Below are 27,402 nucleotides of genomic sequence, written 5' to 3' on the forward strand. Positions count from 1 at the left end.
AATAATAAGTCACTGTTTGTTAAGGTAGTTATAGACAGTACAGCAACAATAATAATAATAATAATAATAATAATAATAAGTCACTGTTTGTTAAGGTAGTTATAGACAGTACAGCAACAATAATAATAATAATAATAATATTAATAAGTCACTGTTTGTTAAGGTAGTTATAGACAGTACAGCAACAATAATAATAATAATAATAAGTCACTGTTTGTTAAGGTAGTTATAGACAGTACAGCAACAATAATAATAATAATAATAAGTCACTGTTTGTTAAGGTAGTTATAGACAGTACAGCAACACGAGGCCTGTGTCTCACACTTATTTGTATTAATCAAAAGTGGCTATTTATTGTCTTTCAGTCTGTTATTTTCTAAATGTATCTGAGAATGTAGACAGAAGGGCTAAAACGGACATGATTGATCTGAGGGGGAAATTATTGATCCATTCAGAAAGGTTTTATGCATCAAGTAAGACGTGTTATATTATGTAAAGTAGACTAGGTTATAATGTATAGTAGTGGGTTGTTAGTGATATGTTATATTATGTAAAGTAGACTAGGTTATAATGTATAGTAGTGGGTTGTTAGTGAGATGTTATATAATGTAAAGTAGACTAGGTTATAATGTATAGTAGTGGGTTGTTAGAGATATGTAGATGTTATATTATGTAAAGTAGACTAGGTTATAATGTATAGTAGTGGGTTGTTAGTGAGATGTTATATAATGTAAAGTAGACTAGGTTATAATGTATAGTAGTGGGTTGTTAGTGATATATAGATGTTATATTATGTAAAGTAGACTAGGTTATAATGTATAGTAGTGGGTTGTTAGTGATATGTAGATGTTATATTATGTAAAGTAGACTAGGTTATAATGTATAGTAGTGGGTTGGTAGTGATATGTAGATGTTATATTATGTAAAGTAGACTAGGTTATAATGTATAGTAGTGGGTTGTTAGTGATATGTTATATTATGTAAAGTAGACTAGGTTATAATGTATAGTAGTGGGTTGTTAGTGATATGTAGATGTTATATTATGTAAAGTAGACTAGGTTATAATGTATAGTAGTGGGTTGTTAGTGATATGTAGATGTTATATTATGTAAAGTAGACTAGGTTATAATGTATAATAGCAGTTTGTTAGTGATATGCAGATCGAGGTCTATACCTCGGCTATAGCCTACATATCATAGATGACCAGTCTAAACCTGTTCAGATCAGTTCACATAATGTTATAGTCCTACCAGTAGCAGGACAGAGAATGTACTGTATATAACCTACATATCATAGATGACCAGTCTAAACCTGTTCAGATCAGTTCACAGAGACCATCAGGTTTGTCAGCATGATAAGTGATCACAGCTCAACCTCCTCTGACTATTGAATGTCTGACATCGACTAACCTTATAATAGTGTGTAGAAAGCCAAGACCAACGAGAGTTTGCCCATCTTTCCTACGTCTCAACACATTTATCTGACTTCTAATGTACTGAGAAATATGTCCCACAGTTTCAACAGCCATTTTATAACTGCGTAGGCTACAAACATACTTTCAATTTCACATGAGGAAATCACATAACTTACAGACACTGGTGCAGACGCCTGTTTTCTTACAGATGAAGTAGCTTTCATAGGCAACTCATTCAACCAGCCTAAACAACAGTAAATAAAATATGTCAAATGGTCAAAGGAGAACACATGAAAGACAGGTGTTTTGCTACAGATGTAGGATCTTAATTTGAGACAGTTTACTGAAGCAGAAAAATAATGTGGATTATAATTAATATTTTAAAGTGGAAAGTGGAAATGACAAATTTCAGAAGCCTTTAAAACACCAAATACACTGCAAGTTTTAGTTTTCCTGCAACAGGGTGATCAAATTCAGATCCTACATCTGTACAGAGATGATGTCTTTATCTGAAAAAGGAAGTTATTAGCATTGAAGTTGCAACTGTCAGCTGCTGTAAACCTCTGTGATTGGATGTTATAGACCCAAATCTGAACAGTTTCTTCCCCGTGGTTATAGCCTTTAGCTCTATGCTCACTCTACCTAGTTCAATATATTGTTGTACGTAAACTTTGTGCAAACTCCACCGCCTGTATTCTGTCTCTTAATGTTTTCTTTCACTAGCAGCACCATGTCACCATGTTAAATAATGTGTACAGATGTAGGATCTTTCCAACTCTGAGGACATGTCATTGTGATGTCATTTATTACATTTCAACCTGTTGATAAAGGCAACTAGAAGGCTGGACCCAGAAGACAACTCTAAATCAACACTTACTGATATTATCCTAAAATCCTTTCACTCGTATTATTGTGTCTCTTTGTTCAACGGATGTCGGGCAGCCTGTGCTGTTAATATAGTTGAAAACAGCAGGCAGGGAGGTCAACACCCTACAGGCAGTCTGTGCTGTTAATATAGTTGAAAACAGCGGGCAGGGAGGTCAACACCCTACAGGCAGCCTGTGCTGTTAATATAGTTGAAAACAGCAGGCAGGGAGGTCAACACCCTACAGGCAGCCTGTGCTGTTAATATAGTTGAAAACAGCAGGCAGGGAGGTCAACACCCTACAGGCAGCCTGTGATGTTAATATAGTTGAAAACAGTGGACAGGGAGGTCAACACCCTACAGGCAGCCTGTGATGTTAATATAGTTGAAAACAGCAGGCAGGGAGGTCAACACCCTACAGGCAGCCTGTGCTGTTAATATAGTTGAAAACAGTGGACAGGGAGGTCAACACCCTACAGGCAGCCTGTGCTGTTAATATAGTTGAAAACAGTGGACAGGGAGGTCAACACCCTACAGGCAGCCTGTGCTGTTAATATAGTTGAAAACAGTGGACAGGGAGGTCAACACCCTACAGGCAGCCTGTGCTGTTAATATAGTTGAAAACAGCAGGCAGGGAGGTCAACACCCTACAGGCAGCCTGTGCTGTTAATATAGTTGAAAACAGCGGGCAGGGAGGTCATCACCCTACAGGCAGCCTGTGCTGTTAATATAGTTGAAAACAGCAGGCAGGGAGGTCAACACCCTACAGGCAGCCTGTGCTGTTAATATAGTTGAAAACAGCAGGCAGGGAGGTCAACACCCTACAAGCAGCCTGTGCTGTTAATATAGTTGAAAACAGCAGGCAGGGAGGTCAACACCCTACAGGCAGCCTGTGCTGTTAATATAGTTGAAAACAGCGGGCAGGGAGGTCAACACCCTACGTATTGCACCAATAGGGTTAACCCACATGGTGGGAATTGTTACCTGGCTCACACAAAAGCATGTCTCAGACACCAATGTAGCAAACAGCGGGGCAGGGAAGTGAACCCAGGTTGCATGTGTTAAAGGTGAATAACCTTACGCATCGCACCATTGGCATCAATTGGGTAACTTGGTTGAAATTGTGACGTGGCTCATATAGTGAGGATCACTACACTATAGAGGAACTATGATACAATTACATTATCACATGAAATGTAGAGGGTCACTACACTATAGAGGAACTATGATACAATTACATTATCATATGAAATGTAGAGGATCACTACACTATAGAGGAACTATGATACAATTACATTACCATATGAAATGTTAAATGTAGAACTATAATATATGAATATTGATATATTGAATTTGACTTGACCACGTCCAGTCAGCTCCATGTTGTATGATTAAACTGACACCAACCTGTCTCAGTAGAAGTAGACTGTTAGGAGTGTTTTACTGTCATTCACTATACTAACATTACACCATACATTTAATGTATCTACTGTTAGGAGTGTTTTACTGTCATTCACTATACTAACATTACACCATACATTTAATTTATCTACTGTTAGGAGTGTTTTACTGTCATTCACTATACTAACATTACACCATACATTTAATTTATCTACTGTTAGGAGTGTTTTACTTCACTATACTAACATTACACCATACATTTAATGTATCTACTGTTAGGAGTGTTTTACTGTCATTCACTATACTAACATTACACCATACATTTAATTTATCTACTGTTAGGAGTGTTTTACTTCACTATACTAACATTACACCATACATTTAATTTATCTACTGTTAGGAGTGTTTTACTTCCCTATACTAACATTACACCATACATTTAATTTATCTACTTAGGAGTGTTTTACTGTCATTCACTATACTAACATTACACCATACATTTAATTTATCTACTGTTAGGAGTGTTTTACTGTCATTCACTATACTAACATTACACCATACATTTAATTTATCTACTGTTAGGAGTGTTTTACTGTCATTCACTATACTAACATTACACCATACATTTAATTTATCTACTGTTAGGAGTGTTTTACTTCCATTCACTATACTAACATTACACCATACATTTCATTTATCTACTGTTAGGAGTGTTTTACTTCACTATACTAACATTACACCATACATTTAATTTATCTACACTTCCCTATACTAACATTACACCATACATTTAATTTATCTACTTAGGAGTGTTTTACTGTCATTCACTATACTAACATTACACCATACATTTAATTTATCTACTGTTAGGAGTGTTTTACTGTCATTCACTATACTAACATTACACCATACATTTAATTTATCTACTGTTAGGAGTGTTTTACTTCACTATACTAACATTACACCATACATTTAATTTATCTACTGTTAGGAGTGTTTTACTTCCATTCACTATACTAACATTACACCAGACATTTAATGTATCTACTGTTAGGAGTGTTTTACTGTCATTCACTATACTAACATTACACCATACATTTAATTTATCTACTGTTAGGAGTGTTTTACTTCCATTCACTATACTAACATTACACCAGACATTTAATTTATCTACTGTTAGGAGTGTTTTACTTCACTATACTAACATTACACCATACATTTAATTTATCTACTGTTAGGAGTGTTTTACTTCACTATACTAAAATAACACCATACATTTAATGTCTCTACACACTTTACAATAATCCCTGGCAGGATTCTCACCTTGTAGCCTGAATTCACAACCAGAACATTCCTGTTGACTAGCGCTCTGTATATTCTGATGGGTGAGGCCTGAGCTGGAATGTGAAGCTAACTGAAGTTGGCTAACTTTAGAAAACCAGTATATCTAGCTAGTATCATAGTTTACCCCTCAGGCTACGTTCAGGTTTCAGCATCAGGCAGGTATCAACATGCCGAGTCGTAGGCTACAACCTGGGTTGTATTCATTAGTTTACTCCACAGACAACAGTTTTAAAATGTTGCATAAAACATAAACAGTTCTCTAAATGCTGTACAATGTGACCTAAACGGTTTCTGTTGTTTTGTTACGGTGGGCACTAAGGAACACACACAACCTGTTTTGAGGAAGTGTAAGTTGTTGTTAGTCTCTCCACAATATTTATTTGTCTCTTTCACACAACAAACCTTCCTGAGTGAAAAGCATTAACAGCAGATTAGAAAGAGAAAATGTTTGTTTGTTGCTTGTTGTGTTATAAGCCTGTTTTGAGAAGACAAGTCTATAGACCTATGATACAGTAGGAGATCACCCTGGTCTATAGACCTATGATACAGTAGGAGATCACCCTGGTCTATAGACCTATGATACAGTAGGAGATCACCCTGGTCTATAGACCTATGATACAGTAGGAGATCACCCTGGTCTATAGACCTATGATACAGTAGGAGATCACCCTGGTCTATAGGCCTATGATACAGTAGGAGATCACCCTGGTCTATAGACCTATGATACAGTAGGAGATCACCCTGGTCTATAGACCTATGATACAGTAGGAGATCACCCTGGTCTATAGACCTATGATACAGTACATTCTTAGACGAAAGGGTTCCAAACAGGTCCTCCGTCTGTCCCCATAGGAGACGCTTTTGGGTTCCAGGTAGAACCCTTCTGGCTTCCATGTAGAAACCTCTGTGAAAATGGTTCTTCATGGAACCCAAAAGGGTTCTACAAAGGGTTCTCCTATGGGGACAGCCAAAGAACCGTTTTAGATTCTAGATAGTGTTGGAGTGATCACCCTGGGGCACACAGATGGGCACAGAACAAATTCACCCCACTCATCTAATTAATATCAAACATTTTAAGGAGAGTAGGACTATTATAACACTGTCCACCAACAATATCATCAACTATATAAATACACATAACAATATCATCAACTATATGAACACACATAACAATATCATCAACTATATGAAAACACATAACAATCGTCGTCTTACCTTTTATCTCTCAATAGAAACACAGTCTGGAATGATCACCAGGTCGTCAAAAGTTACTTTCATTTGCTCTGCTCATTTACATATCAGGTTCTGCCTGTTCTCTCTCCCTCCCTCTCTCTTTACAGCTCTTACAATGTGTCTTGGCATACATTCTACAACTGTCTGGAACTCTATTCTTCTGTCTCTCTCCATCACTTTCTCTGTGTCGTCTGTTGCTGTCTCAGTGTCTTGTCTGGTGTCTCTCTCTGTCATATCCTATTCTGTTGCTGTCTCTGTGTCTTGTCTGTTGTCTCTCTCCATCAAATCCTATTCCTCTGTTGCTGTCTCTATGTCTTGTCTGGTGTCTCTCTCCATCAAATCATATTCCTCTGTTGCTGTCTCTGTGTCTTGTCTGGTGTCTCTCTCCGTCATATCACATTCTGTTGCTGTCTCTGTGTCCTGTCCATCATTTCCTATTCTGTTGCTGTCTCCGTGTCTTGTCTGTCTCTAACCCAACACCATTAAATACAGTTGAGGGTTACTACAATACAACATGACAACACAACTACATAACACTATTAAATACAGTTGAGGGTTACTACAATACAACATGACAACATGACAACATGACAACACAACTACATAACACCATTAAATACAGTTGAGGGTTACTACAATACAACATGACAACACAACTACATAACACCATTAAATACAGTTGGAATGTAGTTAGAACTCAAACTGTTTCTATCAAACAGAAAAACAACAATAAATCTGGATCAACACATTTAGATTTATAGATGCTGCACTTTGCTGTTTCATTACCCAGACAGCTGTTTAAGGTCAGACCAAGGCAGAGTGTAGTATCAGTACTTAGGGGTCATAGGTCATACCAAGGCAGAGTGTAGTATAGTCGCTCTGGATAAGAGCGTCTGCTAAATTACTTAAATGTAAATGTAAATGTAGTGTCAGTACTTAGGGGTCATAGGTCAGACCAAGGCAGAGTGTAGTATCAGTACTTAGGAGTCATAGGTCAGACCAAGGCAGAGTGCAGTATCAGTACTTAGGGGTCATAGGTCAGATCAGTGGTCATGGTTGATATGCCTGGACTAGGAAACAAACTTTAAAGCCATTTTTCTCAGATTCACTGTTTATGTAGATGCTGTTTGTCTTTGTAGGACAGTAGTTCAGGTGGCTGTTTGTCTCTGTAGGACAGTAGTTCAGGTGGTTGTTTGTGTAGATGCTGTTTGTCTTTGTAGGACAGTAGTTCAGGTGGCTGTTTGTGTAGATGCTGTTTGTCTTTGTAGGACAGTAGTTCAGGTGGCTGTTTGTGTAGATGCTGTTTGTCTTTGTAGGACAGTAGTTCAGGTGGCTGTTTGTGTAGATGCTGTTTGTCTTTGTAGGACAGTAGTTCAGGTGGCTGATTGTGTAGATGCTGTTTGTCTTTGTAGGACAGTTGTTCGGGTGGCTGTTTGTGTAGATGCTGTTTGTCTTTGTAGGACAGTAGTTCAGGTGGCTGTTTGTCTTTGTAGGACAGTAGTTGACTCCACGCACGCCTCCAACTCAATCATCAAGTTTGCGGACGACACAACAGTGGTAGGCTTGATTACCAACAACGTAGACGGCCTACAGGGAGGAGGTGAGGGCCCTCGGAGTGTGGTGTCAGGAAAATAACCTCACACTCAACGTCAACAAAACTAAGGAGATGATTGTGGACTTCAGGAAACAGCAGAGGGAACACCCCCTATCACATCGATGGAACAGTAGTGGAGAGGGTAGTAAGTTTTAAGTTCCTCGGCGTACACAAACTACCTGCCCTCCAGGACACCTACACCACCCGATGTCACAGGAAGGCCATAAAGATCATCAAGGCCATCAACCACCCGAGCCACTGCCTGTTCACCCCGCTATCATCCAGAAGGCGAGGTCAGTACAGGTGCATCAAAGCTGGGACCGAGAGACTGAAAAACAGCTTCTATCTCAAGGCCATCAGACTGTTAAACAGCCACCACTAACATTGAGTGGCTGCTGCCAACACACTGACTCAACTCCAGCCACTTTAATAATGGGAATTGATGGGAAATTATGTAAAACACTAGCCACTTTAAACAATGCTACCTAATATAATGTTTACAAGACTACATTATTCATCTCATATGCATACGTATATATACTGTACTCTATATCATCTACTGCAACCTTATGTAATACATGTATCACTAGCCACTTTAACTATGCCACTTTGTTTACATACTCATCTCATATGTATATACTGCACTCAATACCATCTACTGTATCTTGCCTATGCCGCTCTGTACCATCACTCATTCATATATCCTTATGTACATATTCTTTATCCCCTTACACTTGTGTCTATAAGGTAGTAGTTTTGGAATTGTTAGCTAGATTACTTGTTGGTTATTACTGCATTGTTGGAACTAGAAGCACAACCATTTCACTACACTCGCACTAACATCTGCTAACCATGTGTATGTGACAAATACAATTTGATATGATTTGATTTGAAAAAGTAGTTCAGGTGACTGTTTGTCTTTGTAGGACAGTAGTTCAGGTGGCTGTTTGTGTAGATGCTGTTTGTCTTTGTAGGACAGTAGTTCAGGTGGCTGTTTGTGTAGATGCTGTTTGTCTTTGTAGGACAGTAGTTCAGGTGGCTGTTTGTGTAGATGCTGTTTGTCTTTGTAGGACAGTAGATCAGGTGGCTGTTTGTCTCTGTAGGACAGTAGTTCAGGTGGCTGTTTGTCTTTGTAGGACAGTAGTTCAGGTGGCTGTTTGTGTAGATGCTGTTTGTCTTTGTAGGACAGTAGTTCAGGTGGCTGTTTGTCTCTGTAGGACAGTAGTTCAAGTGACTGTTTGTCTTTGTAGGACAGTAGTTCAGGTGGCTGTTTGTCTCTGTAGGACAGTAGTTCAGGTGGCTGTTTGTGTAGATGCTGTTTGTCTCTGTAGGACAGTAGTTCAGGTGGCTGTTTTTGTAGATGCTGTTTGTCTCTGTAGGACAGTAGTTCAGGTGGCTGTTTGTTTTTGTAGGACAGTAGCTCAGGTGGCTGTTTGTCTCTGTAGGACAGTAGTTCAGGTGGCTGTTTGTCTTTGTAGGACAGTAGTTCAGGTGGCTGTTTGTGTAGATGCTGTTTGTCTTTGTAGGACAGTAGTTCAGGTGGCTCTTTGTCTTTGTAGGACAGTAGTTCAGGTGGCTGATTGTCTCTGTAGGACAGTAGGTTAGGTGGCTGTTTGTCTCTGTAGGACAGTAGATCAGGTGGCTGTTTGTGTAGATGCTGTTTTTCTTTGTAGGACAGTAGTTCAGGTGGCTTTTTGTGTAGATGCTCTTTGTCTTTGTAGGACAGTAGTTCAGGTGGCTGTTTGTGTAGATGCTGTTTGTCTTTGTAGGACAGTAGATCAGGTGGCTGTTTGTCTCTGTAGGACAGTAGTTCAGGTGGCTGTTTGTCTTTGTAGGAAAGTAGTTCAGTGGCTGTTTGTGTAGATGCTGTTTGTCTTTGTAGGACAGTAGTTCAGGTGGATGTTTGTCTCTGTAGGACAGTAGTTCAAGTGACTGTTTGTCTTTGTAGGACAGTAGTTCAGGTGGCTGTTTGTCTCTGTAGGACAGTAGTTCAGGTGGCTGTTTGTGTAGATGCTGTTTGTCTCTGTAGGACAGTAGTTCAGGTGGCTGTTTGTGTAGATGCTGTTTGTCTCTGTAGGACAGTAGTTCAGGTGGCTGTTTGTTTTTGTAGGACAGTAGCTCAGGTGGCTGTTTGTCTCTGCAGGACAGTAGTTCAGGTGGCTGTTTGTCTTTGTAGGACAGTAGTTCAGGTGGCTGTTTGTGTAGATGCTGTTTGTCTTTGTAGGACAGTAGTTCAGGTGGCTCTTTGTCTTTGTAGGACAGTAGTTCAGGTGGCTGTTTGTCTCTGTAGGACAGTAGTTCAGGTGGCTGTTTGTCTTTGTAGGACAGTAGTTCAGGTGGCTGTTTGTGTAGATGCTGTTTGTCTTTGTAGGACAGTAGTTCAGGTGGCTGTTTGTCTCTGTAGGACAGTAGTTCAAGTGACTGTTTGTCTTTGTAGGACAGTAGTTCAGGTGGCTGTTTGTCTCTGTAGGACAGTAGTTCAGGTGGCTGTTTGTGTAGATGCTGTTTGTCTTGTAGGACAGTAGTTCAGGTGGCTGTTTGTGTAGATGCTGTTTGTCTTGTAGGACAGTAGTTCAGGTGGCTGTTTGTTTTTGTAGGACAGTAGCTCAGGTGGCTGTTTGTCTCTGTAGGACAGTAGTTCAGGTGGCTGTTTGTCTTTGTAGGACAGTAGTTCAGGTGGCTGTTTGTGTAGATGCTGTTTGTCTTTGTAGGACAGTAGTTCAGGTGGCTCTTTGTCTTTGTAGGACAGTAGTTCAGGTGGCTGTTTGTCTTTGTAGGACAGTAGTTCAGGTGGCTGATTGTCTCTGTAGGACAGTAGGTTAGGTGGCTGTTTGTCTCTGTAGGACAGTAGATCAGGTGGCTGTTTGTGTAGATGCTGTTTTTCTTTGTAGGACAGTAGTTCAGGTGGCTTTTTGTGTAGATGCTCTTTGTCTTTGTAGGACAGTAGTTCAGGTGGCTGTTTGTGTAGATGCTGTTTGTCTTTGTAGGACAGTAGATCAGGTGGCTGTTTGTCTCTGTAGGACAGTAGTTCAGGTGGCTGTTTGTCTTTGTAGGAAAGTAGTTCAGTGGCTGTTTGTGTAGATGCTGTTTGTCTTTGTAGGACAGTAGTTCAGGTGGATGTTTGTCTCTGTAGGACAGTAGTTCAAGTGACTGTTTGTCTTTGTAGGACAGTAGTTCAGGTGGCTGTTTGTCTCTGTAGGACAGTAGTTCAGGTGGCTGTTTGTGTAGATGCTGTTTGTCTCTGTAGGACAGTAGTTCAGGTGGCTGTTTGTGTAGATGCTGTTTGTCTCTGTAGGACAGTAGTTCAGGTGGCTGTTTGTTTTTGTAGGACAGTAGCTCAGGTGGCTGTTTGTCTCTGTAGGACAGTAGTTCAGGTGGCTGTTTGTCTTTGTAGGACAGTAGTTCAGGTGGCTGTTTGTGTAGATGCTGTTTGTCTTTGTAGGACAGTAGTTCAGGTGGCTCTTTGTCTTTGTAGGACAGTAGTTCAGGTGGCTGTTTGTCTTTGTAGGACAGTAGTTCAGGTGGCTGATTGTCTCTGTAGGACAGTAGGTTAGGTGGCTGTTTGTCTCTGTAGGACAGTAGATCAGGTGGCTGTTTGTGTAGATGCTGTTTTTCTTTGTAGGACAGTAGTTCAGGTGGCTTTTTTTAGATGCTCTTTGTCTCTGTAGGACAGTAGTTCAGGTGGCTGTTTGTCTCTGTAGGACAGTAGTTCAGGTGGCTGTTTGTCTTTGTAGGACAGTAGTTCAGGTGGCTGTTTGTCTTTGTAGGACAGTAGTTCAGGTGGCTGTTTGTCTCTGTAGGACAGTAGTTCAGGTGGCTGTTTCTCTTTGTAGGACAGTAGTTCGGGTGGCTGTTTGTGTAGATGCTGTTTGTCTTTGTAGGACAGTAGTTCAGGTGGCTGCCCTTGCACTTAGTGTGCCTCCTGTCCCTCCCATCGGCATGGTTACACCTTCCTGAAAACATTGACTCCATACTTTGCTGAAACCTGTTCTGCCAGTTCATGTCCTTAAAGACTAGAATGTTCCAATGTGGTTCGCCAAAGAGATGACAAGATAGTTCACACATGCATCTTTCAGGGTAACTGTCAAACAGACATGTCACCTTTCTGGTTGGTCCATAACTAGTTTCCTGCTTGTAGCAGGCCGTGTTAACAGGAATCCTCTTCTCTAACTAGAAGTCATGTGATTTCATGAGGATGTTGTTCTGCAGTGAGAGTGTAATGCAAGTCAATGTGTCCTGGGATGAATGTCAACTAGATTTATAAACAGCATTGTTAAATTAACTGTTGTAATAAAAAACATCTATGCTGTCATTTTCTTTATGTTGGTTCGCTTTTAAAGTGTTTGATTGTCACAGACATCAGATTGGTTCAGTGAAATGTGTTGTTTTACAGGGTCAGTCATAGTAGTATGATAGGTGTTGTTGTACAGGGTCAGTCATAGTAGTATGATAGGTGTTTACAGGGCCAGTCATAGTAGTATGATAGGTGTTGTTTTACAGGGTCAGTCATAGTAGTATGATAGGTGATGTTTTACAGGGTGAGCCATAGTAGTATGATAGGGGTTGTTTTACAGGGTCAGTCATAGTAGTATGATAGGTGTCGTTGTACAGGGTCAGTCATAGTAGTATGATAGGTGTTGTTCTACAGGGTCCTAGTAGTATGATAGGTGTTGTTGTACAGGGTCAGGCATAGTAGTATGATAGGTGTTGTTCTACAGGGTCCTAGTAGTATGATAGGTGTTGTTGTACAGGGTCAGGCATAGTAGTATGATAGGTGTTGTTCTACAGGGTCCTAGTAGTATGATAGGTGTTGTTGTACAGGGTCAGGCACAGTAGTATGATAGGTGTTGTTTTACAGGGTCAGTCATAGTAGTATGATAAGTGTTGTTCTACAGGGTCATAGTAGTATGATAGGGGTTGTTTTACAGGGTCAGTCATAGTAGTATGATAGGTGTTGTTGTACAGGGTCAGTCATAGTAGTATGATAGGTGTTTACAGGGCCAGTCATAGTAGTATGATAGGTGTTGTTTTACATGGTCAGTCAGTAGTATGATAGGTGTTGTTTTACAGGGTCAGTCATAGTAGTATGATAGGTGTTGTTTTACAGGGTCAGTCATAGTAGTATGATAGGTGTTGTTGTACAGGGTCAGTCATAGTAGTATGATTGGTGCAGTGTAATGTGTTGTTTTACAGGGTCAGTCATAGTATTATGATAGGTGTTGTTTTACAGGGTCAGTCATAGTAGTGTGATAGGTGTTGTTGTACAGGGTCAGTCATAGTAGTATGATAGGTGTTGTTGTACAGGGTCAGTCATAGTAGTATGATAGGTGTTGTTTTACAGGGTCAGTCATAGTAGTATGATAGGTGTTGTTGTACAGGGTCAGTCATAGTAGTATGATAGGTGTTGTTTTACAGAGTCAGTCATAGTAGTATGATAGGTGTTGTTTTACAGGGTCAGTCATAGTAGTATGATAGGTGTTGTTTTACAGGGTCAGTCATAGTAGTATGATAGGTGTTGTTTTACAGGGTCAGACATAGTAGTATGATAGGTGTTGTTGTACAGGGTCAGTAGTAGTATGGTGACCATGGAGCAAATTAGATGTAAGTGTCTTGCTTAAGGGCACATCGACAGATTTTCACCTTGATGGGTCAGATTTTCAAACCAGCGATACCAGTTACTGACCCACCACTCTAACCACTAGTCTATCTGACCATACCAGTTACTGACCCACCACTCTAACCACTAGTCTGTCTGACCATACCAGTTACTGACTCACCACTCTAACCACTAGTCTATCTGACCATACCAGTTACTGACCCACCACTCTAACCACTAGTCTATCTGACCATACCAGTTACTGAACACTCTAACCACTAGTCTATCTGACCATACCAGTTACTGACCCACCACTCTAACCACTTGTCATGTTTTGTCATATATTGTCTTGTCATTATGCTTTCCCTTCTGTTCGTTTCCCTCTGCTGGTCTTATTAGGTTCTTTCCCTCTTTCTATCCCTCTCTCTCCCCCTCCCTCTCTCACTCTCCCGCTCTCTCTTCTCTCTATCGTTCCGTTCCTGCTCCCAGCTGTTCCTATTCCCCTAATCAATCATTTAGTCTTCCCACACCTGTTCCCGATCCTTTTCCCTGATTAGAGTCCCTATTTCTCTCCTTGTTTTCCGTTCCTGCCCTGTCGGATCCTTGTATCTATTGTTCACCGTGCTGTGTTTGTGTATCGCCCTGTCGTGTCGTGTTTCCCTCAGATGCTGCGTGGTGAGCAGGTGTCTGAGTCTGCTAGGTTCAAGTGCCTTCCCGAGGCAACCTGCTGTTCAAGATCGAGTCTCCAGTCGGTTCTCGTCATTACGAGTGGAAGTTGTGTTTTTTGATTGTATTTTACTTTACTGGATTAAAGACTCTGTTTTCGCCAAGTCGCTTTTGGGTCCTCATTCACCTGCATAACAGAAGGATCCGACCAAGAATGGACCCAGCGACTATGGATTCTCTCTACTCTACTCTCGAGTTCCAGGGAGCGATGCTCGGCAGACACGAGCAGGAATTGTCTGCCGCTCGGCATGCCGTTGAGACCCTGGCCGCTCAGGTCTCCGACCTCTCAAGACAGTATCAGAGTCTTCGTCTCGTGTCACCAGCTACTTCCGGTTCTTCCGAGCCTCCGGAACCTAGGGTTAATAACCCACCTTGTTATTCTGGGCAGCCCACTGAGTGCCGCTCCTTTCTCACCCAGTGTGATATCGTGTTCTCTCTCCAACCCAACACATACTCAGAGAGAGAGCTCGGATTGCCTACGTCATATCACTCCTTACTGGTCGGGCTCGGCAGTGGGGCACAGCTATCTGGGAGGCAAGCGCTGAGTGTACTAACAATTATCTGAACTTTAAAGAGGAGATGATAAGGGTTTTTGATCGCTCAGTTTTTGGGAAAGAAGCTTCCTGGTCCCTGTCTTCCCTATGTCAAGGTAATCGATCCATAACGGATTACTCAATAGAGTTTCGCACTCTTGCTGCCTCCAGTAACTGGAACGAGCAGGCGTTGCTCGCTCGTTTTCTGGAGGGACTCCACGCTAAGGTTAAGGATGAGATTCTCTCTCGGGAGGTTCCATCCAGCGTGGATTCTTTGATTGAACTCGCTATTCGCATTGAACGACGGGTAGATCTTCGTCACCGAGCTCATAGAAGAGAGCTCGCGTTAACTGTGTCTCCCCTCTCTCCGACACTACCGTCTTTCCCCACTGACTCAGGTGTTGAGCCCATGCAGCTGGGGGTATTCGCATCTCGACTAAGGAGAGGGAACGGAGAATCACCAACCGCCTCTGTCTCTATTGCGGTTCCGCTGGTCATTTTGTCATGTCATGTCCAGTTAAAGGCCAGAGCTCATCAGTAAGCGGAGGGCGACTGATAAGCGCTACTAGACGGTCCTCTCCGTCAAGTACATGTACTACCTTACCGGTCCATCTACGCTGGACCGGATCGGCAACTTCCTGCAGTGCATTAATAGACTCTGGGGCAGAGGGCTGTTTTATGGACGAAGCCTGGGCGCGGGAACATGACATTCCTCTCAGACAGTTAGGGAGCCCACGGTCATGTTTGCCTTGGATGGTAGTCCTCTCCCCAGTATATTATGTGAAACACTACCTTTAACCCTCACTGTATCTGGTAACCATAGTGAGACCATTTCTTTTTGATTTTTTGTTCACCTTTTACACCTGTTGTTTTGGGTCATCCCTGGCTAGTGTGTCATAATCCTTCTTTTGATTGGTCTAGTGGTTCTGTCCTTTCCTGGAGCGTTTCTTGTCATGTGAAGTGTTTAATGTCTGCTATTTCTCCTGTTTGTTCTGTCCCCTCTTCTCAGGAGGAACCTGGTGATTTGACAGGAGTGCCGGAGGAATATCATGGTCTGCGCACGGTCTTCAGTCGGTCCAGAACCAACTCCCTTCCTCCTCACCGGTCGTATGATTGTTGTTCTGATCTCTTTAAGAAGCGTTTTGCATCCGCTCCTATCCTTGTTGCACCTGACGTCACTAAACAGTTTATTGTTGAGGTTGACGCGTCGGGGTGGGCGTGGGAGCCATTCTGTCCCAGCGCTCCGATACTGACGATGGGGTCCACCCTTGTGCGTATTTTTCTGCCTCTACTCCTGGTCTTGCTGTGTCACAGTCTGTCCCCAGCCAGCGCATCTCTCCTGCCTCTACTCCTGGCCTTGCTGTGTCACAGTCTGTCCCCAGCCACCGCCTCTCTCCTGCCTCTACTCCTGGCCTTGCTGTGTCACAGTCTGTCCCCAGCCAGCGCCTCTCTCCTGCCCCTACTCCTGGCCTTGCTGTGTCACAGTCTGTCCCCAGCCACCGCATCTCTCCTGCCCCTACTCCTGGCCTTGCTGTGTCTCAGTCTGTCCTCAGCCAGCGCCTCTCTCCTGCCCCTACTCCTGGCCTTGCTGTGTCACAGTCTGTCCCCAGCCACCGCCTCTCTCCTGCCCCTACTCCTGGCCTTGCTGTGTCACAGTCTGTCCTCAGCCACCGCCTCTCTCCTGGTCCTGGTCTTAGCCTTGCGGTGTCTCAGTCTGTCCCAAGTCGTCACTCTCCTGGCCTGTTTGGTCCTGATAGCTCAAACTCTTACAGTTCTCTACCCGTGTCTCATTTTTTTTTAGAGTAGTACCCTAGTTTCCCTTTTTTTTTTCGTTTTCCGTTACGGTCCTGAGGAGAGGAGTTGGGTTCTTTCTCGGGACGTGCTGGACCGTTTGATCTATGATTTCCTCCGTTGCCGCCAGTGTTCCTCCTCGAGAGCGCCAGGAGGCGCTCGGTGAGTGGGGGGGTACTGTCATGTTTTGTCATATATTGTCTTGTCATTATGCTTTCCCTTCTGTTCGTTTCCCTCTGCTGGTCTTATTAGGTTCTTTCCCTCTTTCTATCCCTCTCTCTCCCCCTCCCTCTCTCACTCTCCCGCTCTCTCTTCTCTCTATCGTTCCGTTCCTGCTCCCAGCTGTTCCTATTCCCCTAATCAATCATTTAGTCTTCCCACACCTGTTCCCGATCCTTTTCCCTGATTAGAGTCCCTATTTCTCTCCTTGTTTTCCGTTCCTGCCCTGTCGGATCCTTGTATCTATTGTTCACCGTGCTGTGTTTGTGTATCGCCCTGTCGTGTCGTGTTTCCCTCAGATGCTGCGTGGTGAGCAGGTGTCTGAGTCTGCTAGGTTCAAGTGCCTTCCCGAGGCAACCTGCTGTTCAAGATCGAGTCTCCAGTCGGTTCTCGTCATTACGAGTGGAAGTTGTGTTTTTTGATTGTATTTTACTTTACTGGATTAAAGACTCTGTTTTCGCCAAGTCGCTTTTGGGTCCTCATTCACCTGCATAACACCACTAGTCTATCTGACCATACCAGTTACTGACCCACCACTCTAACCACTAGTCTATCTGACCATACTAGTTACTGAACACTCTAACCACTAGTCTATCTGACCATACCAGTTACTGACCCACCACTCTAACCACTAGTCTATCTGACCATACCAGTTACTGACCCACCACTCTAACCACTAGTCTATCTGACCATACCAGTTACTGACCCACCACTCTAACCACTAGTCTATCTGACCATACCAGTTACTGACCCACCACTCTAACCACTAGTCTATCTGACCATACCAGTTACTGACCCACCACTCTAACCACTAGTCTATCTGACCATACCAGTTACTGACCCAACACTCTAACCACTAGTCTATCTGACCATACCAGTTACTGACCCACCACTCTAACCACTAGTCTATCTGACCATACTAGTTACTGACCCACCACTCTAACCACTAGTCTATCTGACCATACCAGTTACTGACCCAACACTCTAACCACTAGTCTATCTGACCATACCAGTTACTGACCCACCACTCTAACCACTAGTCTATCTGACCATACCAGTTACTGACCCACCACTCTAACTACTAGTCTATCGTAGTGGACACCTCCTAGTGGTGGGGTTGTTAGGAGTGTTTATCAGACCATGTGGACACCTCCTAGTGGTGGGGTTGTTAGGAGTATTAATCAGACCATGTGGACACCTCCTAGTGGTCTGGTTGTTAGGAGTGTTTATCAGACCATGTAGACACCTCCTAGTGGTCTGGTTGTTAGGAGTGTTTATCAGACCATGTGGACACCTCCTAGTGGTCTGGTTTTTAGGAGTGTTTATCAGACCATGTAGACACCTCCTAGTGGTCTGGTTGTTAGGAGTGTTTATCAGACCATGTGGACACCTCCTAGTGGTGGGGTTGTTAGGAGTATTAATCAGACCATGTGGACACCTCCTAGTGGTCTGGTTGTTAGGAGTGTTTATCAGACCATGTGGACACCTCCTAGTGGTCTGGTTGTTAGGAGTGTTTATCAGACCATGTGAACACCTCTTAGAACTACCCCTCCCGATGAATTGTCATCAACTTACACTAATTAGCAAAACGCAACGGACAAAAAAACCTTACTAGAAAATATTAATATTCATGAAATCACAAGTGAAATATATTGAAACACAGCTTAGCCTTTTGTTCATCACCCTGTCATCTCAGATTTTGAAATTATGCTTTACAGCCAAAGCAAGACATGCATTTGTGTAAGTTTATCGATAGCCTAGCATAGCATTATGCAAAGCTCATGTTGGTCACGAAAATCAGAAAAGCAATCAAATTAACAAGAAGGTATTTAAATGGTAATAACCAGACTTTTTTCCAACAGATATTATTGGTAAATGTATTCCAGTAAGTTGTGACATAAGGAATGGATACAATCTCCCTTTGAAATAAAGCAGGTATAGATCTGTTGTTCTGAGGGAGCAAGGAGAGAAACAGTTTCCCCATTGGAGAGTCAACTGGATTAAGCGAAGGTAGGTCAACAAGGTGAGGTCTGGTTACACCTCTAAATAACATGAGTTCCAGGTGGAATAGCATCAGAGACTATGGAGAACTCTCTAGGAGGGTAGGTCAACAAGGTGAGGTCTGGTTACACCTCTAAATAACATGAGTTCCAGATGGAATAGCATCAGAGACTATAGAGAACTCTCTAGGAGGGTAGGTCAACAAGGTGAGGTCTGGCTACACCTCTAAATAACATGAGAGTTCCAGATGGAACAGCATCAGAGACTATGGAGAACTCTCTAGGAGGGTAGGTCAACAAGGTGAGGTGTGGTTACACCTCTAAATAACATGAGAGTTCCAGATGGAACAGCATCAGAGACTATGGAGAACTCTCTAGGAGGGTAGGTCAACAAGGTGAGGTGTGGTTACAACTCTAAATAACAGGAGAGTTCCAGATGGAATAGCATCAGAGACTATGGCAAACTCTCTAGGTGTTACAGGGATATTGTAACGAGATAAAAATTCCTCATAATTGAGTAACAATCCTTCTGCATTAAAAAGTTGACTTACCAGCAGGATATGATTATTAAACCAGTTCTTCAAAAATAAAGACTTGTTTCTATACAAAATATCGTTATTGTTCCAAATGACATACCTATGCAGGATTTTTTTAAATATATTAACAAGCACGCTAAGAATACTGTTGTAGGAATCTTATCGGTTTACAAAGTAACACAAAATTGAAGTCACCAAAGATATAATGAGGGATGAATTTCCAAATTGAAGTTGGATTCTTTAAGAAATGTTTTTCCCAATTTATCTTTAAAATATTATTAGTATTATTTATAGTAAAATCAACTAAATGTTCATAACGACAGATGTCCTTATATAATGTTATGCAGGTGAATGAGGACCCAAAAGCGACTTGGCGAAAACAGAGTCTTTAATCCAGTTAAAGGAAATAGCAATACTCCTAGACAAATCGGAGCGGTAAATAAAGCATAAAAAACAATTCCACTCGTAATCACGAGAACTGACTGGAGACTCGATAATAAACTGCAGGTTGCCTCGGGAAGGCACTTGACCGTAGCAGACTCAGACACCTGCTCACCACGCAGCATCTGAGGGAAACACGACACGACAGGGCGATACAAAGACACAGCACGGTGAACAATAGACAAGGATCCGACAGGGCAGAAACGGAAAACAAGGGGAGAAATAGGGACTCTAATCAGGGGAAAAGATAGGGAACAGGTGTGGGAAGACTAAATGATTGATTAGGGGAATAGGAACAGCTGGGAGCAGGAACGGAACGATAGAGAGAAGAGAGAGAGAGAGGGAGAGAGAAAAAGGGGAACGAACCTAAAAAGACCAGCAGGGGGAAAACGAACAGAAGGAAAAGCAAAATGACAAGACAATATAAGACAAAACATGACATATAATGTGTGATTTTCGCAGATGAAGTCAACCTCTTTCCCTATTTTGTAGTCAAGATGTAGGGACTGTGCTGCAAACAACATCTGTATGACTGACGCCTTTAGTGATTTAGTCTAATGCTTTAATATATAACATTCTGCCCCCCGAATTCATATCTAAGGGGCATTTTTCATTGGTGAAAATCTGTTCTGTGAGAATATCTAATAATAATAATAACTGTGTAAATCAGGGTGCTTTATGAAAGGACAATAAGAGACGGTGGTAATATGTTTCCTTTTAGAGACTATAATACATGACAACCAGGTCATTTTAGTTTCTCTTAGAATCACAACCTCAGTGGAACAACAGTTTGTCATTTCCCACAGGTACAGTTCTCCTGAACAAACAAGTGCAGGACAGAGGAATAGCAATTCTTACCTTGTTCTAAACTCAATCACCTTCTTCATCCTCATCATTCAGTTCATTGAAATACAGTTTTGAAGTTGTGCACAATTATACGTTTCTGTTTGGTTTATGCAGCCCATTTATTCACTGTCAGCTACATCAGCCCATTCATTCACTGTCAGCTACATCAGCCCATTCATTCACTGTCAGCTACATCAGCCCATTCATTCACTGTCAGCTACATCAGCCCATTCATTCACTGTCAGCTACATCAGCCCATTCATTCACTGCCAGCTACATCAGCCCATTCATTCACTGCCAGTTACATCAGCCCATTCATTCACTGTCAGCTACATCAGCCCATTCATTCACTGTCAGCTACATCAGCCCATTCATTCACTGTCAGCTACATCAGCCCATTCATTCACTGTCAGCTACATCAGCCCATTCATTCACTGTCAGCTACATCAGCCCATTCATTCACTGTCAGCTACATCAGCCCATTCATTCACTGTCAGCTACATCAGCCCATTCATTCACTGTCAGCTACATCAGCCCATTCATTCACTGTCAGCTACATCAGCCCATTCATTCACTGTCAGCTACATCAGCCCATTCATTCACTGTCAGCTACATCAGCCCATTCATTCACTGTCAGCTACATCAGCCCATTCATTCACTGTCAGCTACATCAGCCCATTCATTCACTGTCAGCTACATCAGCCCATTCATTCACTGTCAGCTACATCAGCCCATTCATTCACTGTCAGCTACATCAGCCCATTCATTCACTGTCAGCTACATCAGCCCATTCATTCACTGTCAGCTACATCAGCCCATTCATTCACTGTCAGCTACATCAGCCCATTCATTCACTGTCAGCTACATCAGCCCATTCATTCACTGTCAGCTACATTAGCCCATTCATTCACAGTCAGCTACATTAGCCCATTCATTCACAGTCAGCTACATCAGCCCATTCATTCACTGTCAGCTACATCAACCCATTCATTCACTGTCAGCTACATCAGCCCATTCATTCACTGTCAGCTACATCAGCCCATTCATTCACTGTCAGCTACATCAGCCCATTCATTCACTGTCAGCTACATCAGCCCATTCATTCACTGTCAGCTACATCAGCCCATTCATTCACTGTCAGCTACATCAGCCCATACATTCACTGTCAGCTACATCAGCCCATTCATTCACTGTCAGCTACATTAGCCCATTCATTCACAGTCAGCTACATCAGCCCATTCATTCACTGTCAGCTACATCAACCCATTCATTCACTGTCAGCTACATCAGCCCATTCATTCACTGTCAGCTACATCAGCCCATTCATTCACTGTCAGCTACATCAGCCCATTCATTCACTGTCAGCTACATCAGCCCATTCATTCACTGTCAGCTACATCAGCCCATTCATTCACTGTCAGCTACATCAGCCCATTCATTCACTGTCAGCTACATCAGCCCATTCATTCACTGTCAGCTACATCAGCCCATTCATTCACAGTCAGCTACATCAGCCCATTCATTCGCTGTCAGCTACATCAGCCCATTCATTCACAGTCAGCTACATCAGCCCATTCATTCACTGTCAGCTACATCAACCCATTCATTCACTGTCAGCTACATCAGCCCATTCATTCACTGTCAGCTACATCAGCCCATTCATTCACTGTCAGCTACATCAGCCCATTCATTCACAGTCAGCTACATCAGCCCATTCATTCACTGTCAGCTACATCAGCCCATTCATTCACTGTCAGCTACATTAGCCCATTCATTCACAGTCAGCTACATCAGCCCATTCATTCACTGTCAGCTACATCAACCCATTCATTCACTGTCAGCTACATCAGCCCATTCATTCACTGTCAGCTACATCAGCCCATTCATTCACTGTCAGCTACATCAGCCCATTCATTCACTGTCAGCTACATCAGCCCATTCATTCACTGTCAGCTACATCAGCCCATTCATTCACAGTCAGCTACATCAGCCCATTCATTCACTGTCAGCTACATCAGCCCATTCATTCACTGTCAGCTACATCAGCCCATTCATTCACTGTCAGCTACATCAGCCCATTCATTCACTGTCAGCTACATCAGCCCATTCATTCACTGTCAGCTACATCAGCCCATTCATTCACTGTCAGCTACATCAGCCCATTCATTCACAGTCAGCTACATCAGCCCATTCATTCACTGTCAGCTACATCAGCCCATTCATTCACTGTCAGCTACATTAGACAAATTAGCGCCTTGGAATCCAAGAGCATAGTCAGTGCTCTACCTCCCCCTTGTGGTGGTGTGTAGCAATGCAATAAGCAGTCACGCAGGGTAATGTACTAAACCACAAATTACCTCTAAATCCTGCAGCATAATCTCAAAACTTAATTCAGGAACTAAGTAGATCTGTAAGTAGATCTGTAAGTAGATCTGTAAGTAGATCTATAATTAGATCTGGAAGTAGATCTGGAAGTAGATCTATAATTAGATCTATAATTAGATCTATAATTAGATCTGGAAGTAGATCTGGAAGTAGATCTGGAAGTAGATCTGGAAGTAGATCTATAATTAGATCTATAATTAGATCTATAATTAGATCTGGAAGTAGATCTGGAAGTAGATCTGGAAGTAGATCTGGAAGTAGATCTGGAAGTAGATCTGGAAGTAGATCTGGAAATAACTTCATCTTTAGAAAGCAACACTCAACCTTTCAAGGATAAATCCCTCTGCAACCATTGGTTCAACTTGTTTTCATTTGTTTTCTTCAATAATAAGTACACACATTGAATGAGCATATTTTCTGTGGATCCTTAATATGGTAATCCCAAGGTATGTTACATTTTCCTTAAGTGGAATATTGCAGATAGAGGGATTCACACAGCCTGTAACATATGTCTATCACACAGTCTATAACATATGTCTATCACACAGTCTGTAACATATGTCTGTCACACAGTCTGTAACATATGTCTATCACACAGTCTGTAACATATGTCTATCACACAGTCTATAACATATGTCTATCACACAGTCTGTAACATATGTCTGTCACACAGTCTGTAACATATGTCTATCACACAGTCTGTAACACATGTCTATCACACAGTCTATAACATATGTCTATCACACAGTCTGTAACATATGTCTATCACACAGTCTGTAACATATGTCTATCGCACAGTCTGTAACATATGTCTATTACACATGAAGACAGATTGGGTCTCCTCTGTAATCTATCACACAGTCTGTAACATATGTCTGTCACACAGTCTGTAACATATGTCTATCACACAGTCTGTAACATATGTCTATCACACAGTCTGTACCATATGTCTATCACACAGTCTGTAGCATATGTCTATCACACAGTCTGTAACATATGTCTATCGCACAGTCTGTAACATATGTCTATCACACAGTCTGTAACATATATGTAACTATCACACAGTCTGTAACATATGTCTATCCCACAGTCTGTAACATATGTCTATCACACAGTCTATAACATATGTCTATCACACAGTCTGTAACATATGTCTATCACACAGTCTGTAACATATGTCTATCACACAGTCTGTAACATATGTCTATCCCACAGTCTGTAACATATGTCTATCACACAGTCTATAACATATGTCTATCACACAGTCTGTAACATATGTCTATCACACAGTCTGTAACATATGTCTATCACACATGAAGACAGATTGGGTCTCCTCTGTAATCTATCACACAGTCTGTACCATATGTCTATCACACAGTCTGTAGCATATGTCTATCACACAGTCTGTAACATATGTCTATCACACAGTCTATAACATATGTCTATCACACAGTCTGTACCATATGTCTATCACACAGTCTGTAGCATATGTCTATCACACAGTCTGTAACATATGTCTATCACACAGTCTATAACATATGTCTATCACACAGTCTGTAACATATGTCTGTCACACAGTCTGTAACATATGTCTATCACACAGTCTGTAACATATGTCTATCCCACAGTCTGTAACATATGTCTATTACACATGAAGACAGATTGGGTCTCCTCTGTAATCTATCAGACAGTCTGTAACATATGTCTATTCCTCATGAAGACAGATTGGGTCTCCTCTATAATTGCGTCCAACACTGCTTTCATTCTTTTTGCAAATATAGAAGCTAATATTTTGTAGTAGTTGTTGAGCAGACAGACGGGATGTAAATTATAGAGGAGAAGCAAGTCTTTCTTGGGCTTATGTATGAATGTAATCAGGCCTGGAGTCAGACTGGGAGGGAGAGCATTATTTACAATGTAATCAGACCTGGAGTCAAACTGGGAGGGAGAACATTATTTACAATGTAATCAGACCTGGAGTCAGACTGGGAGGGAGAGCATTATTTACAATGTAATCAGACCTGGAGTCAGACTGGGAGGGAGAGCATTATTTACAATGTAATCAGACCTGGAGTCAGACTGGGAGGGAGAGCATTATTTACAATGTAATCAGACCTGGAGTCAGACTGGGAGGGAGAGCATTATTTACAATGTAATCAGACCTGGAGTCAGACTGGGAGGGAGAGCATTATTTACAATGCTTTCAGAAAAGACCAACAGAAAAGGGACTAACTCTTCTGTAATCAGTTGTGTAAAACTCAGCAGATACACCATCAGTCCCAGGAGACCTCCAACAGAAAAAGGACTAACTGTTCTGTAATCAGTTGTGTAAAACTCAGCAGATACACCATCAGTCCCAGGAGACCTCCAACAGAAAAGGGACTAACTGTTCTGCAATCAGTTGTGTAAAACTCAGCAGATACACCATCAGTCCCAGGAGACCTCCAACAGAAAAGGGACTAACTGTTTTGTAAACAGTTGTGTAAAACTCAGCAGATACACCATCAGTCCCAGGAGACCTCCAACAGAAAAGGGACTAACTGTTTTGTAAACAGTTGTGTAAAACTCAGCAGATACACCATCAGTCCCAGGAGACCTCCAACAGAAAAGGGACTAACTGTTCTGTAATCAGTTGTGTAAAACTCAGCAGATACACCATCAGTCCCAGGAGACCTCCAACAGAAAAGGGACTAACTGTTCTGTAAACAGTTGTGTAAAACTCAGCAGATACACCATCAGTCCCAGGAGACCTCCAACAGAAAAGGGACTAACTGTTCTGTAATCAGTTGTGTAAAACTCAGCAGATACACCATCAGTCCCAGGAGACCTCCAACAGAAAAGGGACTAACTGTTTTGTAAACAGTTGTGTAAAACTCAGCAGATACACCATCAGTCCCAGGAGACCTCCAACAGAAAAGGGACTAACTGTTTTGTAAACAGTTGTGTAAAACTCAGCAGATACACCATCAGTCCCAGGAGACCTCCAACAGAAAAGGGACTAACTGTTCTGTAATCAGTTGTGTAAAACTCAGCAGATACACCATCAGTCCCAGGAGACCTCCAACAGAAAAGGGACTAACTGTTCTGTAAACAGTTGTGTAAAACTCAGCAGATACACCATCAGTCCCAGGAGATGTATTATTTTCTAGTTGTTCAATAGAATAAATGATGTGTTCAACTATAACAGGGTTTCATCACACTGTTCCCTGTCAGCCTCACCAACTGATTTCACATCCCCCAGACAATCAAAACAAAGAGTTGAGGACACCTCACAATACTGTAGAAGATGAGGACACATCATAATACTGTAGAAGATGAGGACACCTCATAATACTGTAGAAGATGAGGACACCTCACAATACTGTAGAAGATGAGGACACATCACAATACTGTAGAAGATGAGGACACCTCATAATACTGTAGAAGATGAGGACACCTCACAATACTGTAGAAGATGAGGACACCTCACAATACTGTAGAAGATGAGGACACCTCACAATACTGTAGAAGATGAGGACACCTCACAATACTGTAGAAGATGAGGACACATCACAATACTGTAGAAGATGAGGACACCTCACAATACTGTAGAAGATGAGGACACCTCACGATACTGTAGAAGATGCAACTGAAGATGGAGATTAATGTGGGATCATCTGTGATGAGACAAGTCATATTTAAATGCTGAATTGTATTATTTTTAGAGTGGTATTTTTCTAACCTGAAAAAAAAGATTTAATTTTGTTCATCCTCCTCCATTTCTTCCTACATCTGACAAAGGTTCCGTCTGCTTTCAGTTTATACATATCATCTATCTGGTGTTGTAGATCAAACAGAACAGATTTATCCTCCTCTGAAAGACTTTCAACAGGCTTTTGAACAAGACAGGTGATCTTTGTAATTACACTTTCTTCTTCAGTTCTCCTGGTCTTGACAACAAAACTCTCATGTTTTCTTGCATATTTTCCAACCTTAAAAAGCTCCCAGTTATTACTGTATGAATTGTTATTCATAGCGTTGTTCCTGAAGTGTGTAATTACATTGTTTATCTCCATCTGGACCAACTCATGTTTTAATATAGAGCTATTAAGCTTCCAATAGGATGCTCTGCCAGGGCCATTATCAGAGATAAACAGTGTAATGTCAGTATAAACAGCTATATGATCAGTAAGGGCCATTATCAGAGATAAACAGTGTAATGTCAATATAAACAGCTCTATGGTCAGAAAGGGGAGTGACCAGGATGTTAACAGAAATAGCCTGTTTATCAAAACATTTCGACACCAACCAAAGATCTGTGGTGATTGTCTGGAGTGGGTCTTATTACTCCAAGTGAAAGACTCGTCATTAGGAAACTTTACTCTCCAAATATCTACAATATCAAACCTTTCCATCAACTGCCTCAAACTAATATTCATAGAAATGAACTGTCCTGGAGGCCAAACTAATATTCATAGAAATGAATAGAAATTGACTGT

General features: G+C 41.8%; 2 protein-coding genes across 3 annotated transcripts in view; one reads left to right on the top strand and one right to left on the bottom strand.

Moving 5' to 3' along the window:
* Nucleotides 1–27,402, top strand: part of LOC124018858 — a 292,551-nt gene that overhangs the window by 137,952 nt on the left and 127,197 nt on the right. The window lies entirely within an intron of this gene.
* LOC124018853 (NLR family CARD domain-containing protein 3-like) overlaps nt 1–27,402 on the bottom strand; it is a 111,947-nt gene that overhangs the window by 14,789 nt on the left and 69,756 nt on the right. The gene's annotated exons all lie outside the window — the stretch shown is intronic.

The sequence above is a fragment of the Oncorhynchus gorbuscha genome, unplaced genomic scaffold, assembly GCF_021184085.1.
Source record: "Oncorhynchus gorbuscha isolate QuinsamMale2020 ecotype Even-year unplaced genomic scaffold, OgorEven_v1.0 Un_scaffold_584, whole genome shotgun sequence".
NCBI classification, from domain to species: Eukaryota; Metazoa; Chordata; class Actinopteri; order Salmoniformes; family Salmonidae; genus Oncorhynchus; species Oncorhynchus gorbuscha.